The sequence below is a fragment of the Carcharhinus amblyrhynchos genome, unplaced genomic scaffold (genome assembly GCF_965287045.1).
Source record: "Carcharhinus amblyrhynchos unplaced genomic scaffold, sCarAmb.v2.hapA chromosome_1447, whole genome shotgun sequence".
In the NCBI taxonomy this organism is placed as follows: Eukaryota; Metazoa; Chordata; class Chondrichthyes; order Carcharhiniformes; family Carcharhinidae; genus Carcharhinus; species Carcharhinus amblyrhynchos.
Genome location: NW_027651187.1, coordinates 1,672 through 19,450, shown reverse-complemented (window position 1 = coordinate 19,450; position 17,779 = coordinate 1,672). Strand labels below are relative to the sequence as shown.

At 49.9% G+C, this 17,779-nt stretch overlaps 1 pseudogene across 1 annotated transcript; it reads left to right on the top strand.

The window, feature by feature from the left end:
- The first annotated feature begins 1,959 nt into the window (after positions 1-1,959).
- On the top strand, positions 1,960-16,047 carry LOC145340804 (MAP/microtubule affinity-regulating kinase 4-like; annotated as a pseudogene). Its single transcript, XR_013886293.1, has 5 exons — positions 1,960-2,115; positions 4,273-4,372; positions 9,618-9,730; positions 11,021-11,180; positions 15,822-16,047. The product of XR_013886293.1 is annotated as an MAP/microtubule affinity-regulating kinase 4-like (transcript).
- Positions 16,048-17,779: the final 1,732 nt, after the last annotated feature.

Below are 17,779 nucleotides of genomic sequence, written 5' to 3'. Positions count from 1 at the left end.
ATCCTCTCACCATGAAGGCCAATATACCATTTGCCGCCTTTATTGCCTGCTGTACCTCATGTTTCCCAATGCACAAGGACATTAAGGTCTCACTGAGTATCCACCTCTCTCAATTTATACCCATTCGATGAGATTGTGAATGATCTGATGTGACAATCCTCAACTCCATTCCCCCATAACCCCCCCCCCCCCGCCGTTTCCTTTACCGATTCAAAATCTATCTATCTCAGCTTTGAACGCTCAATGACCCAGCCTCTAACGCTCTCTGCGGCAAAGAATTCCTCCGATTCACTCCCCTCTGGGAGAAGAAACCCTTCCTCATCCCTGTCTTCAATGGGTGACCCCCCTTACTCTGAGATTACCCCCCTCTGGTCCGGGACTCTCCCACGCATGGAAACGACCTCTCACCATCGACCCTGTCAACTCCCCCCTCCGAGAATCCGATACGTCTCAAGAAAGGAGGCGATGGCCGAGTAGTATTATCGCTAGATTACCAATCCAGAAACTCAGGCTAATGTTCTGGGGTTCGAATCTCACCAGGGCAGATGGTGGAACTTGAATTCAATACAAATATTTAGAATTAAGAATCTACTGATGACCCATTGTCGGAAAAACCCATCTGGTTCCCTTTAGGGAAGGAAATCTGCCGTCCTTACCCCGGTCTGGCCTACGTGTGACTCCAGAGCCACAGCAATGGGGTTGACTCTCAACTGCCCTCCAAGGGCAACTAGGGATGGGCAATAAATGCTGGCCCAGCCAGCGATGTCCATGTCTTAGGAATAAATAAACATAAGGTCGCCTCTCATTCTTTTCAACTCAAATGAATACAAAACCCCAACCTCCTACTCGTGAGAAAAGCCCTCTCTGACCTCTATCCATTAGTGCACTGGCCAATCATAGAATCCCACAGTGCAGATGGAGGCCATTCAGCCCATCGAGGTCTGCAGCAACCACAATCCCACGCAGGCCCCACCACTATAGCCCCATGCATTTACCTTAGCTCAACCCCCTAACACTAAGTGTCGATCCACTTTCGAACCTTTCGACATTAAGGGGCAATTTAGCATGGCCAATCCACCCAACCTGCACATCTTTGGACACTAAGGGGCAATTTAGCATGGCCAATCCACCCAACCTGCACATCTTTGAACACTAAGGGGCAATTTAGCATGGCCAATCCACCCAACCTGCACATCTTTGGACACTAAGGGACAATTTAGCATGGCCAATCCACCTAACCTACACATCTTTGGACACTAAGGGACAATTTAGCATGGCCAATCCACCCAACCTGCACATCTTTGGACACTAAGGGGCAATTTAGCATGGCCAATCCACCCAACCTGCACATCTTTGGACACTAAGGGACAATTTAGCATGGCTAATCCAGTTAACCTGCACATCTTTGGAGTGTGGGAGGAAACCAGAGGAAACCCACGCAGACACAGGGAGAATGTGCAAACTCCACACAGACAGTGACACAAGCTGGGAATCGAACCTGGATCCCCGGCACTGTGAGGCAGCAGTGCTAACCACTGTGCCGCCGTGCCGCCCAATTCAAATTTGAATCCAATTCATGGTCCCCTCAAGAGAGTCCAAGCTGACAAGATAGCGGATCGCACCCCATCTTGGGCTTGATCCAGAGAAGTGCAGGTTGGGTGGATTGGCCGTGCTAAATTGCCCTTTGGCGTCAAGGGGCCTAGCTAAAGTAAATGCATCGGGTCGTGGGAATAGGGTCTGGGCGGGATTGTGGTCGGTGCAGACTCGATGGGCCGAATGGCCTCCTGCATTGGAGAGATTCTAAGATCTTAGCCAAAAAGCCATGAAGTGTTTCAGACGATTAAAGGATTTGATGAGGTCGGAATGGTGGTGGTTTTGTGTCATAGTTCACTCAGGGAGTCCAAGTTGCTGTGGCGACACACACACTTTTACATACATGAGTGTTTCCTCGTGTTCAGGATGCTATATAAATGTAAGTTGTTGTTGTGCCTGCAGGAGCTGAGGGAACGGGTGCTGCGGGGGAAGTACCGAGTCCCCTTTTACATGTCCACAGACTGCGAAAACATCCTCAAACGCTTCCTGGTACTCAACCCAGCCAAGCGGGGGACTCTGGAGGTGAGTCTGAGCACCGTTTAATCTGAGCGCTACCTTCTCTGCGTCGTTCATCGGGCCAGAGCTCAGGGAAACAGGGAAACGCCCCAACACTCCTTCCTCTCTCCAGCATGGGTCCGTCACCGAAAATGCACCTTGATAGGGACTAAAAACAGACAAATATCAGAATCGGTGCTTTCTTTTTTCAATCATAGAATCCCTACGGTGCAGCAAGAGGCCATTCAGCCCATCGAGCCTGCACGGACAGCCATCCCATCCAAGCCCCATAACCCTATATATTTACCCTGCTCATCCCCCTGACACTAAGGGACAATTTAGCATGGCCAATCCACCTAACCTACTCATCTTTGGACACTAAGGGGCAATTTAGCATGGCCAATCCCCCTAACCTGCACATCTTTGGGCACTAAGGAGCAATTTAGCATGGCCAATCCCCCTAACCTGCACATCTTTGGACACTAAGGGGCAATTTAGCATGGCCAATCCACCTAACCTACTCATCTTTGGACACTAAGGGGCAATTTAGCATGGCCAATCCCCCTAACCTGCACATCTTTGGGCACTAAGGAGCAATTTAGCATGGCCAATCCCCCTAACCCGCACATCTTTGGGCACTAACAGACAATTTAGCATGGCCAATCCACCTAATGTACTCATCTTTGGACACTAAGGGACAATTTAACATGGCCAATCCACCTAATGTACTCATCTTTGGACACTAAGGGACAATTTAGCATGGCCAATCCACCTAACCTACTCATCTTTGGGCACTAACAGACAATTTAGCATGGCCAATCCACCTAACCTACACATCTTTGGACACTAAGGGACAATTTAGCATGGCCAATCCACCTAACCTACACATCTTTGGACACTAAGGGACAATTTAGCATGGCCAATCCACCTAACCTACTCATCTTTGGGCACTAAGGGGCAATTTAGCATGGCCAATCCACCTAACCTACACATCTTTGGACACTAAGGGACAATTTAGCATGGCCAATCCACCTAACCTACTCATCTTTGGACACTAAGGGACAATTTAGCATGGCCAATCCACCTAACCTACTCATCTTTGGGCACTAAGGGGCAATTTAGCATGGCCAATCCACCTAACCTACTCATCTTTGGGCACTAAGGGGTAATTTAGCATGGCCAATCCACCTAACCTGCACATCTTTGGACACTAAGGGACAATTTAGCATGGTCAATCCACCTAACCTGCACATCTTTGGGCACTAAGGGGTAATTTAGCATGGCCAATCCACCTAACCTGCACATCTTTGGACACTATGGGACAATTTAGCATGGCCAATCCACCTAACCTACTCATCTTTGGGCACTAAGGGGCAATTTAGCATGGCCAATCCACCTAACCTACTCATCTTTGGACACTAAGGGGCAATTTAGCATGGCCAATCCACCTAACCTACACATCTTTGGACACTAAGGAGCAATTTAGCATGGCCAATCCACCTAACCTACTCATCTTTGGACACTAAGGAGCAATTTAGCATGGCCAATCCACCTAACCTACTCATCTTTGGACACTAAGGGACAATTTAGCATGGCCAATCCACCTAACCTACACATCTTTGGACACTAAGGGGCAATTTAGCATGGCCAATCCACCTAACCTGCACATCTTTGGACACTAAGGGGCAATTTAGCATGGCCAATCCGCCTAACCTACACATCTTTGGACACTAAGAGGCAATTTAGCATGGCCAATCCACCTAACCTACTCATCTTTGGACACTAAGGGGCAATTTAGCATGGCCAATCCACCCAACCTACACATCTTTGGACACTAAGGGGCAATTTAGCATGGCCAATCCACCTAACCTACACATCCTCGGACTCTGGGAGGAAACTGGACTACCTCATACATCAGTGCCGCCATCTCCTGGAATCAGCCTGGTAAACCTTCACTGCACTCCCTCGAGAGCAAGAACGTCCTTCCTCAGAAAAGGAGGCCCCCGGCCTGGCCTTGAAGGCTTCCACCAAGTATTTTGCCCAATGTGACCCAACAGCTTCTCTCTCAACCTGCCCGAGATGCACCATGTTGTTAAAGGGGTGCAGTTTGGGTACCTGTTGACGCACCAACACTAACTCCTGTCTCTCTCTGTGTGTGTGTGTGTGTGTGTGCCTCTCCCCCAGCAAATTATGAAGGACAAATGGATCAATGTTGGGTTCGATGGCGAGGATCTTCGACCGTACGTGGAGCCAGAGCAGGACTTTGGAGACAGCAAGCGTATAGGTGAGATGGGGGAGACCCATTCAGAGCACGGCTCCCGGGATTCAAAAAAAACCCTTGCCGTTTGAACGGCTTGCGATTTAATTAACGCGAGGGCAGCAGTAAACAAAAGTCCCTGATCACCGGCGGTGAGCGGCCTGCGTAACGGGGGCCACACGCGGCCCACCTGGGTTCCGAGTGCGGCCCCCACCGGACATTTTGTTGACCGCTGCCCACGCACAGGGTTGCCACATTCCGGTGTTTCCTGTCCGGTGCGCTTTGCCTGGATAGCGCGCAAGAAACAATACTTTTCGCTGTATGCTAATACGTGCAACGATGATAAACCAAATCAAATTGAATCAGGAGGTTCTAATTGCAAACCAACCTTAAATGAAGTGACAGATAGTGAGTCTATACATTGCAAGTATTTACGGTTGTTTAAGTAGCTAAAGGAAATTGCGTCAAAGTATTTAAAGTCCATTTCGTGGGTCAATACGCCCTAACCAGCACGTCTTTCAGTGGGAGGAAACCGGAGTACGCACAGGAAACCCACGCAGACACGGGGAGAATGCGCAAACTCCGCACAGACAGTGACCCGAGCCGGGAATCGAACACGGGTCTCCCTGGCGCTGAGAGGCAGCGGCGCTAACCCACCGTGCCACCCCACCTGAATTTGAATAGACCTACTTCGCGTTAAGTTGGTCTTTCTCTACACCCTAGCTATGACTGTAACACCACATTCTGCACTCTCTCCTTTCCTTCTCCATGAACAGTATGCTTTGCCTGGATAGTGCGCAAGAAACAATACTTTTTACTGTATACTAATACGTGTGATAATAATAAATCAAATCAAATCGAATCAGAAGGCTCTATTTGCAAATCAACCTTAAGTAACAGATAGTGAGTATCTGGTCTATACATTGCAAGTATTTACAGTTGTTTAAGTAGCCAAAGGAAATTGTGTCAAAGTATTTGAAGTCCACTTTGTGTCTTTATTCCGTACATTGAATCATAGAATCCCTACAGTGCAGAAGGAGGCCATTTGGCCCTTTTGAGCCTGCAATCCTATCCAGGCCCTATCCCTGTAACCCCACATGTTTACCCTGATAATCCCCCCGAGACTAGGGTCAATTTAACTTGGCCAATGCTAACCCGCACATCTTTGGACGGCGGGAGGAAACTGGAGCACTCGGAGGAAACCCACGCAGACACGGGGAGAATGTGCAAACTCCGCACAGACAGTGACTCCAAGCCGGGAATCGAACCCGGGTCCCTGGCGCTGAGAGGCGGCGGTGCTAACCCACCGTTTTATTTCCCTGCTGGTGTGACTGAAGGAACTCACCCGTAAAGCAAAAGGCGATTTGAAGTGAGGTGTGCTGTTCAAACCTGTATGTTTTAACCTGTGCGTGGGGCAGCACAGCGATTAGCACTGCCGCCTCTCAGCGCCAGGGACCCGGGTTCGATTCCCGGCTCGGGTCACTGTCTGTGCGGAGTTTGCACATTCTCCCCGTGTCTGCGTGGGTTTCCTTTGAGTGCTCCAGTTTCCTCCCGCAGTCCAAAGATGTGCAGGGTCAGCATTGGCCAAGTTAAATTGACCCTAGTCTTGGGGGGATTATCAGGGTAAACGTGGGGTTACAGGGATAGGGCCTGGATAGGATTGCAGGCTCAAAGGGCCAAATGGCCTCCTTCTGCACTGTAGGGATTCTATGATTCAATGTACGGAATAAAGACACAAAGTGGACTTTAAATACTTTGACACAATTTCCTTTGGCTACTTAAATAACCGTAAATACTTGCAATGTATAGACTCACTATCTGTTACTTCATTTAAGGTTGATTTGCAATTAGAACCCTATGATTTGATTTGATTTATTATTGTCGCATGTGTTAGTATACAGCGAAAAGTATCGTTTCTTGCGAGCTATCCAGGCAAAGCATACCGTTCATGGAGAATGTAAGGAGAGAGTGCAGAATGTGGTGTTACAGTCATAGCTAGGGTGTAGAGAAAGATCAACTTAGCGCGAGGTAGGTCCATTCAAATTCGGGTGGGGTGGCATGGTGGGTTAGCGCCAGGGAGACCCCGGATTCGATTCCCAGCTTGGGTCACTTTCTGTGCAGAGTTTGCACATTCTCCCCGTGTCTGCGTGGGTTTTCCTTCGCATACTCCGGTTTCCTCCCACAGTTTGAAAGACGTGCTGGTTAGGGTGTGTTGACCTGAACAGGCGCTGGAGCATGGCGACTGAGGAGAATTTCAGAGTAACTTCATTGCAGTGTTAATGTAAGCTGTACTTGTGAGTAATAAATAAACTTCTTTAAAAGTCTGACGGCAGCAGGGAAGAAGCTGTTCTTGAGTCAGTTGGTACGTGACCTCAGACTTTTGTATCCTTTTTTGCGACAGAGGTGAAAGACAGAATGTCCAGGGTGCGTGGGGTCCTTGATTATAGAACACTACAGCTCAGAAACAGGCCTTTTGGCCGTTCTTGTCTGTGCTGAACCATTTTTTTGCCTAGTCCCGCTGACCTACACTTGGACCATATCCCTCCACACCCTTCTCATCCATGTAACTGTCCAAGTTTTTCTTAAATGTTAAAAGCGAGCCTGCCTTTACCACTTTATCTGGCAGCTCATTCCACACTCCCTCCTAATATTCCCTTTAAACTTTTCCCCCTTTCACCCTTAACCCATGCCGTCTGGTTTTTTTCTCCCCTAGCCTCAGTGGAAAAAGCCTGCTTGCATTCACTCTATCTATATCCATCATAATTTTATACACCTCTATCAAAATCTCCCCTCATTCTTCTACGCTCCAGGGAATAAAGTCCTAACCTATTCAACCTTTCTCTGTAACTCAGCTTCTCAAGTCCCGGCAACGTAAGAACATAAGAAATAGGAGCAGGAGTAGGCCATCTAGCCCTTCGAGCCTGCCCCGCCATTCAATAAGATCATGGCTGATCTGAAGTGGATCAGTTCCATTTTCCCGCTTTCTCCCCATGATCCTTAATTCCCCTGTCTATCAGAAATCTATCTACCCGATAACATCCTTGTAAACCTTCTCTGAGCTCTTTCAACCTTATTAATATCTTTCCTAGCTTATACTGGCTGCTTTCCCGAGGCAGCGGGAAGTGTAGACAGAGTCGATAGATGGGAGGCTGGTTTGCGTGATGGATTGGGCTACGTTCACAATCTTTTATAGTTCCTTGCAGTCTTGGGCAGAGCAGGAGACTTACCAAGCTGTGCTACAACCGGAAAGAATGCTTTCTGTGATGCATCTGTAAAAATTGGTGAGAGTCGTAGCTGACGTGCCAAATTTCCTTAGTCTTCTGAGAAAGTAGAGGCGTTGGTGGGGCTTTCTTAACTATAGTGTCGGCATGGGGGGGGTGGGACCAGGACAGGTTGGGATTGAAGCTTCCTCAAGGAGAACAAATGTTTCTCCTTTGTTCCAGGTCTCACATTTTTCAAGTAAACCTCTACCCCGCACCCCCCACCACCACTTACCCTTGTCCCCTATCCTAGACTCCTCCCAATCTGCGGGAAACAAGCCTCTCCCAGTGTGAGCCCCTAACTTGGGCAGGGGACTGAGGAGGTCTTTGAGCCTCCTCTCTCGGGACCTCACAGGGTGAGGTATCTAAATGGATACAAAATTGGCTTGACGACAGAAGTGGTTGTAGAGGGTTGTTTTTCAAACTGGAGGCCTGTGCCTCAGGGATCGATGCTGGGTCCACTATTATTTGTCATTTATATTAATGATTTGGATGGGAATATATAGGCACGGTTAGTAAGTTTGCAGACGACACCAAGATTGGTGGACAGTGAAGAAAGTTATCTCCGATTGCAATGGGATCTTGATCAATTGGGCCAGTGGGCTGACGAATGGCAGATGGAGTTTAATTTAGATAAATGTGAAGTGATGCATTTTGGTAGATTGAACCAGAGTAAGACTTACTCAGTGGATGGGAGGTCGTTGGGGAGAGTCATAGAACAAAGAGATCTAGGGGTACATGTTCATAGCTCCTTGAAAGTGGAGTCACAGATGGACAGAGTGGTGAAGAAGGCATTCGGCATGCTTGGTTTCATCGGTCAGAACATTGAGTACAGGAGTTGGGACGTCTTGTCGAAGTTGTACAAGACATTGGTAAGGCCACACTGGGAATACTGTGTACAGTTCTGGTCACCCTATTATAGAAAGGATATTATTAAACTAGAAAGAGTGCAGAAAAAATTTACTAGGATGCTACCGGGACTTGATAGTTTGAGTTATAAGGAGAGGCTGGATAGACTGGGACTTTTTTCTCTGGGGTGTAGGAGGTTGAGGGGTGATCTTATAGAGGTCTATAAAATAATAGGGGTGTAGATCAGTTAGATACTCAATATCTTTTCCCAAAGGTAGAGGGAGTTTAAAACTAGAGGGCATAGGTTTAAGATGAGAAGGGAGAGATACAAAAAGGTCCAGAGGGACAATTGTTTCACACAAAAATAGCCTTTCTATAACAGGGTGACCAGAACTGTACACAGTATTCCAAGTGTGACCTTACCAATGTCTTGTACAATTTCAACAAGACGTCCCAACTCCTGTATTCAATGTTCTGACCAATGAAACCAAGCATGCCAAATGCCTTCTTCACCACTCTGTCCACTCTGGAACAAGCTGCCAGAGGTAGTAGTAGAGGCGGGTACAATTTTGCCTTTTAAAAAGTGTTTAGGTAGTTACATGGGTATGATGGGTGTAGAGGGATATGGGCCAAATATGGGCAATTGGAACTAGCTTATGGTTTAGGCATAGAGTTGCGAGAAAGTGGAACTTGCTTTCATATGGAATGGTTGAGGGAAATAGATTAGATAATTTCAGTAGAATCAGGATTAAAATCCTACAGGAGAAAGAGATATGAAGTGGAGTGAGGAGAGGGGGGCTTGTATACAGCGTAAACCCTGCTTGGCCAAATGGCCAGTCTCCGTGTCGTAAATTCTATCTGAACTTTTCCATCAATATCATCATTGCGTCAATCTTGTGATGGGGGTTGAGTAATATTGGTGATGACCAGGTGTTTGGGGGTTGTGGGGTGGGGGGGTGGCATCCAATTGGGTAACAAAGAGTTCTCTTCCCATTGGTCCTTCAGGTAGAGTGCCTGGAGGGTGGACCAATGGAGCCAGAGGGGTCACACCAGCAGGTCATGTGATTGCAGCCTCCTGGGCTAGGCCCAAACGAGTTGGCAACCCTGGTACACAGAGGCCTACGGACATGTTGTCGAGCTGACTGTCTCCTTTTCTCCTGTAGAAGTGATGATTGGGATGGGCTATAATCGCGAGGATATTAAAGAAGCTTTGACCAGGCATAAATACAATGAAGTGACTGCTACCTACCTCCTCCTGGGCAGGAACAAGAGTGAGGTAAGGGTGAAACGTTCACAGTCGGCATCAAACATGGATAATGAATGTTGGGCGGGTCAATGGGCTGCCTTATTCGCTTGCCTCCAGCACTTCCATCCTTAAACTGATTGGTACAGTGGCTTAGCACTGCTGCCTCACAGCACCAGGGACCCAGGTTCAATTCCGGCCTTGAGTGAGTGTGTGTGTGTTGCTCATTCTCCCCCTGTGTCTACGTGGGTTTCCTCCCACATGCCAAAAATGTGAGGGTTAGGTGGATTGGCCATGCTAAATTGCCTCTTAGTGTCTAAAGATGTGCAGGTTAGGTGGATTGGCCATGCTAAATTGTCCCTTAGTGTCTAAAGATATACAGGTTAGGTGGATTGGCCATGCTAAATTGTCCCTTAGTGTCTAAAGATATACAGGTTAGGTGGATTGGCCATGCTAAATTGCCTCTTAGTGTCTAAAGATGTGCAGGTTAGGTGGATTGGCCATGCTAAATTGTCCCTTAGTGTCTAAAGATATACAGGTTAGGTGGATTGGCCATGCTAAATTGTCCCTTAGTGTCTAAAGATATACAGGTTAGGTGGATTGGCCATGCTAAATTGCCTCTTAGTGTCTAAAGATGTGCGGGTTAGGTGGATTGGCCATGTTAAATTGCCCCTTAGTGTCTAAAAATGTGCGGGTTAGGTGGATTGGTCATGCTAAATTGTCCCTTAGTGTCTAAAGATATACAGGTTAGGTGGATTGGCCATGCTAAATTGCCCCTTAGTGTCTAAAGATGTGCGGGTTAGGTGGATTGGCCATGTTAAATTGCCCCTTAGTGTCTAAAAATGTGCGGGTTAGGTGGGTTGGTCATGCTAAATTGCCCCTTAGTGTCTAAAGATATACAGGTTAGGTGGATTGGCCATGCTAAATGTGTGGACCCACAGGGATAGTGTGGGATGGAGTGATGCTCTTTCGGAGAGTCAGTGCAGACCTGATGGGCCAAATAGCCTCCTCCCGCACTATAGGAATTCTGTGGATTGAAGTTAGCATCGTGTTAGGACTGGGAATGAAATGACTGTGGGATTATCCCCCAGGCCAGGGTCCAGTGGTTCGAAGGCTTGGGCAGAAATTGTCATCAATTAGTGCTACATTGGCATAGGGAGTGCAATTGGCAGAATGGCACAGTATGGGTTGCCCCCTTGGCATTGAGGACAGGTCCGTTGTCTGAGCCTTGGGGAGGCACCTTTGACATCCAACCTCCTGTAATGGCCGCCCGTTCGCGGAAGCCTGAGCAGTTGTCATTCCGGTTCTTTCCCGTCTTCCCAGATGGACGGCAACGACTCCCGCTCCGGCAGCAGCCTCTCGTTAGCCAAGGTTCGGCCCAGCAACGAGCTGAACACCAGCACAGTGAGCCAAACCTCCACGCACAGCAGGAGCCAACGCAGCTCGTCCACCTATCACCGACAGCGCCGGCACAGCGACTTCAGTGAGTACGGGGAGGGGAGCCCTTGGAGACGGGGCAGGGGGGACTGAGGGACACCACCACCACCACCACCACCACCTTCTCAAGGGACAACTAGGAATGGGCAATAAAACCTGGGTACCTTCTCCTTGTATTTGTGTGGGTTTCCTCCGGGTGCTCCAGTTTCTTTACACAGTCAGAAAGAATTGCAGGTTTGGTGGATTGGCCATGCTAAATTGCCCCTTAGTGTCCAAAGATGTGCGGGTTAGGTGGATTGGCCATGCTAAATTGCCCCTTAGTGTCCAAAGATGTGCAGGTTAGGTGGATTGGCCATGCTAAATTGCCCCTTAGTGTCCAAAGATGTGCAGGTTAGGTGGATTGGCCATGCTAAATTGCCCCTTAGTGTCCAAAGATATGCAGGTTAGGGTGGATTGGCCATGCCAAGTTGCCCCTTAGTGTCCAAAGATGTGTAGGTTAGGGGGATTGGCCATGCTAAATTGCCCCTTAGTGTCCAAAGATGTGTAGGTTAGGTGGATTGGCCATGCTAAATTGCCCCTTAGTGTCCAAAGATGTGTAGGTTAGGGGGATTGGCCATGCTAAATTGCCCCTTAGTGTCCAAAGATGTGTAGGTTAGGGGGATTGGCCATGCTAAATTGCCCCTTAGTGTCCCAGACTGTGTAGATTAGGGGATTGGCCATGCTAAATTGCCCCTTAGTGTCCAAAGATGTGTAGGTTAGGGTGGATTGGCCATGCTAAATTGCCCCTTAGTGTCCAAAGATGTGCAGGTTAGGGGGATTGGCCATGCTAAATTGCCCCTTAGTGTCCCAGACTGTGTAGATTAGGGGATTGGCCATGCTAAATTGCCCCTTAGTATCCCAAATGTTTAGGTTAGGGGGATTGGTCATGCCAAATTGCCCCTTAGCATCCAAGACTGTGTAGGTTAGGGGGTTGGCCATGCTAAATTGTCCGTTAGTGACAGGGTGCCTACCTAGGTTAAGTACATGGCCTTACGGGGAAAGGGCCTGGGTGGGATTGTGGCTGGTGCAGACTCAATGGGCCGAATGGCATCCTTCTGCACTGTATGATTCTATAACAGAGCACCAGTGTTCTGGAGAGGTGATAGCCTAGACTAGATTATTAATCCAGAAACTCAGCTCATGTTCTGGGAGACCCGGGTTCGAATCCCGCCACAGCAGATGGTGGAACTTGAATTCAATAAAGAATATCTAGAATTACGAATCTACTGATGACCAGGAATCGACTGCCGATTGTTGGAAAAACCCATCTGGTTCATTAATGTCCCTTCGGGGCAGGAAATCTGCCACCCTTACCCCGGTCTGGCCTACATGTGACTCCAGAGCCACAGTGATGTGGTTGACTCTCAACTGCCCAAGGGCAACTAGGGATGGGCAATAAATGCTGGCCCAGCCAGCGACACCCATGTCCCACGGATGAAACAAAAATAAATAATGCGGGAAAATTGCCCAAAAAGCTCCAGGGCAGAAGGCAGCAAGTTCAAGCTGTTTTGCAAAATTTGAGTGCATAAGTTCATAATAAAGTTCGTACGATATAGTAACAAAATTAGGCCATTCAGCCCATCTGCCGTTGGATCATGGCTGATATGCTCCTCATCCCCATTTTCCTGCCTTCTCTCCGTAATCCTTCAACCCATTACCAATTAAAAATCTAACTCCGCCTTAAATTTACTCACTATCCCAGCATCAGCCACACTTTGGGGTAATGAATTCCACAGATTCACGAGCCTTTGGGAGAAGTAGTTTCTCCTCAGCTCCGTTTTACATTTGCTGCCCCTTATCCTAAGACCTCTCTTCCTAGAGTGCCCCACATGAGGAAGCATCCGCTCCAAGTCTACTTTATCCAAACCTTTTATCACCTTGTAAACCTCAATTTGATCTCCCCTCGTTCTTCTAAACTCCAGAGAGTGTAGAACACTACGGCACAAACAGGCCCTTCGGCCCACAAGTTGCACCGATCCTATCCCTACCTACCAGGCCTATCTATGACCCTCAATCCCGTTAAATCCCACATACTCATCCAGAAGTCTCTTAAAAGACCCCAGAGAGATCACCTCCACCACCACCGCCGATTCCACTCACTCACCACCCTCTGAGTGAAAAACTTACCCCTGACATCTCCTCTGTACCTGCTCCCCAGCACCTTAAACCTGTGTCCTCTCGTAGCGACCATTTCAGCCCTGGGAAATAGCCTCTGAGAATCCACCCTACCTATTCCTCTCAATGTCTTATAAACCTCTATCAGGTCACCTCTCAACCTTTGTCTCTCCAGGGAGAAGAGTCCCAGCTCCCTCAACCTATCCTCATAAGACATGCCTCCCAATCCAAGGCAACATCCTTGTAAGTCTCCTCTGCACCCTCTCAATAGCTTCCACATCCTATAGGCTTAAACTGTTCAATCTCTCGTCATACGACAAACCCTTCATCTCTGGAATCAATCCCCCTCCGAGCTGCCTCTGGTGTCACTACATATTTCCTCAAATAAGGGGACCAGAACTGTCCAGGTGCGGCCTCACCAATGCCTTGTGTAGTTGTGACAACACTTCCCTTTATCTTCTATTCCTTTAGTTATAAATGCCAATATTCCATTCGCTTGGGTCTAGGCTGATGAGCAATCAAAATCCCCCCCCGCCCACCCGATTTTCCTGTGTAAATTTGCAGGTCAACGCAGGATAACGTGGGGAAGCAGAAGTGGGGCCTACTCCGCTCCCTTAGGCCTACTGCGCCATTCCCAGCCTGCCCTGGGAAATGGAACTGGGCACAATCCGAGGGGAGGAAGAAGTGGGGGAGGGGAGGAAAAGGGAGGGAGGGAAGAAAGGTGGGGGGCAGGGGGGGAGGGGAGGAAGGCCAGGATGTGGGTGGCATGCCAGTACAGTGGGTTAGCACGGCTGCCTCACAGCTCCAGGGACCTGGGTTCGATTCCCAGCCCTGGGGGTCACTGCCTGTGTGGAGTTTGCACGTTCTCCCCGTGTCTGCGTGGGTTTCCTCCGGGTGCTCCGGTTTCCTCCCACAGTCCAAAGGTGTGCGGGTTAGGTTGATTGGCCGTGCTAAGAAGTTGCCCCTTAGTGTCAGGGGATGTGTAGGTTAGAGGGATGAGTGGGGTAAATATGTGGGGTGATGGGGGATACGGCTTGGCTGGGATTGTGGTCGGTGCAGGCTCGATGGGCCGAATGGCCGCCTCCTGCGCTGTAGGGATGCTGTGGCTCCTCAGGATGGAAACACAAAATCCACACGCATTTATATAGCGCCTTTCGTAACCGCAGGACGTTAGAAAGCACTTCACAGCCCATGAGATGCTGGGTGGGATTTTACCTCCCCGGCCAATGCCCCGAGGTCGGAATCTTCCCACCTGGGGTTGACAGACCTTCACGTAGTCCTACTGGATTTCTACGCCCCCCACATCCCCCCCTCCCACGATTCCCATGAGCAAGCGAGACGGGAAAGTGCCGCCACTCTCGTGACGCAGGAAACACCTGCCAACCCGTTTTTTTTTTACTGCACAGCAAGATCCCACTGCCATTTTTACTGCACAGCAAGATCCCACTGCCATTTTTAACTGCACAGCAAGATCCCACTGCCATTTTTAACTGCACAGCAAGATCCCACTGCCATTTTTACTGCACAGCAAGATCCCACTGCCATTTTTACTGCACAGCAAGATCCCACTGCCAGTAACGTGTTGGTGACCTTTTTTAATGTTGAAGGTTGAATATTGCCCCTGGTTTTTGTTGGGAGGGGGGGGGTGGGAAATGCGGGGCCGGAGAGAGGAGGGAAGGAAAGGAAGGTCTGGGGGGGAGGGGCGGGGTGGAAGAAAGGGAGGAAGGAAGGAGCGGAAGTGGGGGGGGATATCAGGTTGGGGAGGAGTGGAGGGGAGGATGGTTGGGGGAGGGGAGAGGGTGGAGGAGGAAGGGGGTTGGAGGAGGCCTGGGATGGGGGAGGGGAGAAGTGGGTGGAGGAGGGAAGGGGAAGAGGTTGGGGGGTGGGCGGAGGAGGGGAGGGAGGGGATGGATGGGGAGGGAAGAAAGGCGGGGAGGGGATGGAGGGTGTAGGGGTGGGGGAAGGTGGTGGAGGAGGGAAGGGGGGAGGGGTGGAGGGGATGGGTTGAGGGTGGAGGGGATGGGTTGAGGGTTGAGGGGAGGAAGGTGGAGGAGAGAAGCGACACCTCCCTGCTCTTCAAGAAGAGTCGTCCATGAGATCTTTTACCCTTGGGCCCATTCGTGGGTCGTGGGCGTCGCTGGCTGGGCCCACCATTTATTGCCCATCCCTAGTTGCCCCTTGAGAAGGGATGGCGAGCCGCCATCTTGAATCGCTGCAGTCCATGATGTGGGGAGAGGGGGTTTAGGGGGCTGATGGGGATCTCAGATGAGCCAGCCGTCTGAGAGATGGCATCTACTTGGCAGTGCGGCACTCCCTCGGTACCGCGCAGGGGCACGCTGTACCAGCCGGGTTTCTTCCGACTCGGAGAGGCCCACCTCCCCTCCGCTGCTGTGCCACGTTCGATGCCAAGGTGTGCTGTTTGCCGATGCTTGCCCTTGGGCTGGCCAGGGCAGGGTTACTTGGGCACGGGGATTTTGGGGGGGGGGGGTTGTTGAGTGTGGGCTCAGAGTGACTAACCGGGTGGTCATTCCAGGTGGACCAGCTGCCCTGACCTCTCACCCGAAACGGAGCCAGACCAGCACGGCGGACAACGACCTGAAGGAGGAACGGATTCCGTCCCGCAAAGCCACAGCAGGCGGGGTGGCACGGTCACCGGCAGCAGGGCTGGGGTCCCGCCCTCCAGCCCCATGGTCAGCAGTGCCAACAACCCCAACAAGTCGGAGATCCCGGATCGGAGGAAAGTGTCCGGCCCAACAAACGTAAGGAGCTTCTCAAAAGCTAGGGTCGGGAATTTAAGAGCGATTTCGAGACCCGGCTCGGGTCACTGTCTGTGCGGAGTCTGCATGTTCTCCCCGTGTCTGCGTGGGTTTCCCTCCGGGTGCTCCGGTTTGCCCCACAGTCCGAAAGATGTGCAGGTTAGGGTGCGTTGGCCGTGCTAAATTCTCCCTCGGTGTACCCAAAGAGGCACTGGGGTGTCGCTACTGGGGGATTTTCACAGTAACTTCATTACGGTGTTAATGTAAGCCTACTTGAGTCTAATAAATAAACCTTAACTTTTTAGTTAATACCACCTCGTTTTTCTCTCCACTCCCACCCGTCATCACCTCTCCCCATCCCCCCGTCTCTCTTCCCCCCCCCCGTCTCTCTCCCCATCCCCCCCCTCTGTCATCACCCCAGGGACTGGTTTCACGCACATCACTTCCACATAACTATCCTTCACTCACCGTTTTTTTTTTGCTCGGATCGCTGGTTTTATCATAGGTTCCCTACAGTACAGAAGGAGGCCATTCATCCCATCGAGTCTGCACCAACCACAATCCCAGGCCCTATTCCCGTAGCCCCGCATATTTACCCTTCTAGTCCCCCCTCACACCAAGGGGCAATTTAGCATGGCCAATCCACCTAACCTGCTCATGTTTGGACACTAAGGGGCAATTTAGCATGGCCAATCCACCTACCTGCACATCTTTGGACACTAAGGGGCAATTTAGCATGGCCAATCCACCTAACCTACACAATCTTTGGACACTAAGGGGCAATTTAGCATGGCCAATCCACCTAACCTACACATCTTTGGACACCAAGGGGCAATTTAGCATGGCCAATCCCCCTAACCTGCACATCTTTGGACACTAAGGGGCAATTTAGCATGGCCAATCCCCCTAACCTGCACATCTTTGGACACTAAGGGGCAATTTAGCATGGCCAATCCACCTAACCTGCACATCTTTGGACACTAAGGGGCAATTTAGCATGGCCAATCCACCTAACCTACACATCTTTGGACACTAAGGGGCAATTTAGCATGGCCAATCCACCTAACCTACACATCTTTGGACACTAAGGGCAATTTAGCATGGCGAATCCACCTAACCTACACATCTTTGGGCACTAAGGGGCAATTTAGCATGGCCAATCCACCTAACCTGCACATCTTTGGACACTAAGGGGCAATTTAGCATGGCCAATCCACCTAACCTGCTCATGTTTGGACACTAAGGGGCAATTTAGCATGGCCAATCCACCTAACCTGCACATCTTTGGACACTAAGGGGCAATTTAGCATGGCCAATCCACCTAACCTACACATCTTTGGGCACTAAAGGGGCAATTTAGCATGGCCAATCCACCTAACCTGCACATCTTTGGACACTAAGGGGCAATTTAGTATGGCCAATCCACCTAACCTACACATCTTTGGACACTAAGGGGCAATTTAGTATGGCTGGGTGTGGGGGGAGGGTGACCTCATCGAGATTTGCAAACTCTGGGAGGTTTTATTGAAGGGGACACAGAGAGAGTGTTTTCTCTCATGGAGAACAGTGTGAACTAGAGACCATCGATACCAGATAGTCCCCAGGCAATCCAGTCGGGAATTAGGAGAAGGGTCTTCACCCAGAGAGTGGGGAGAGTGTGGAACTCACTCCCATGGGGGGGGTGGCTGAGGTGAATAGAGTGAAGGGGAAACTAACAAGGAGAGAGAAGGGAAGG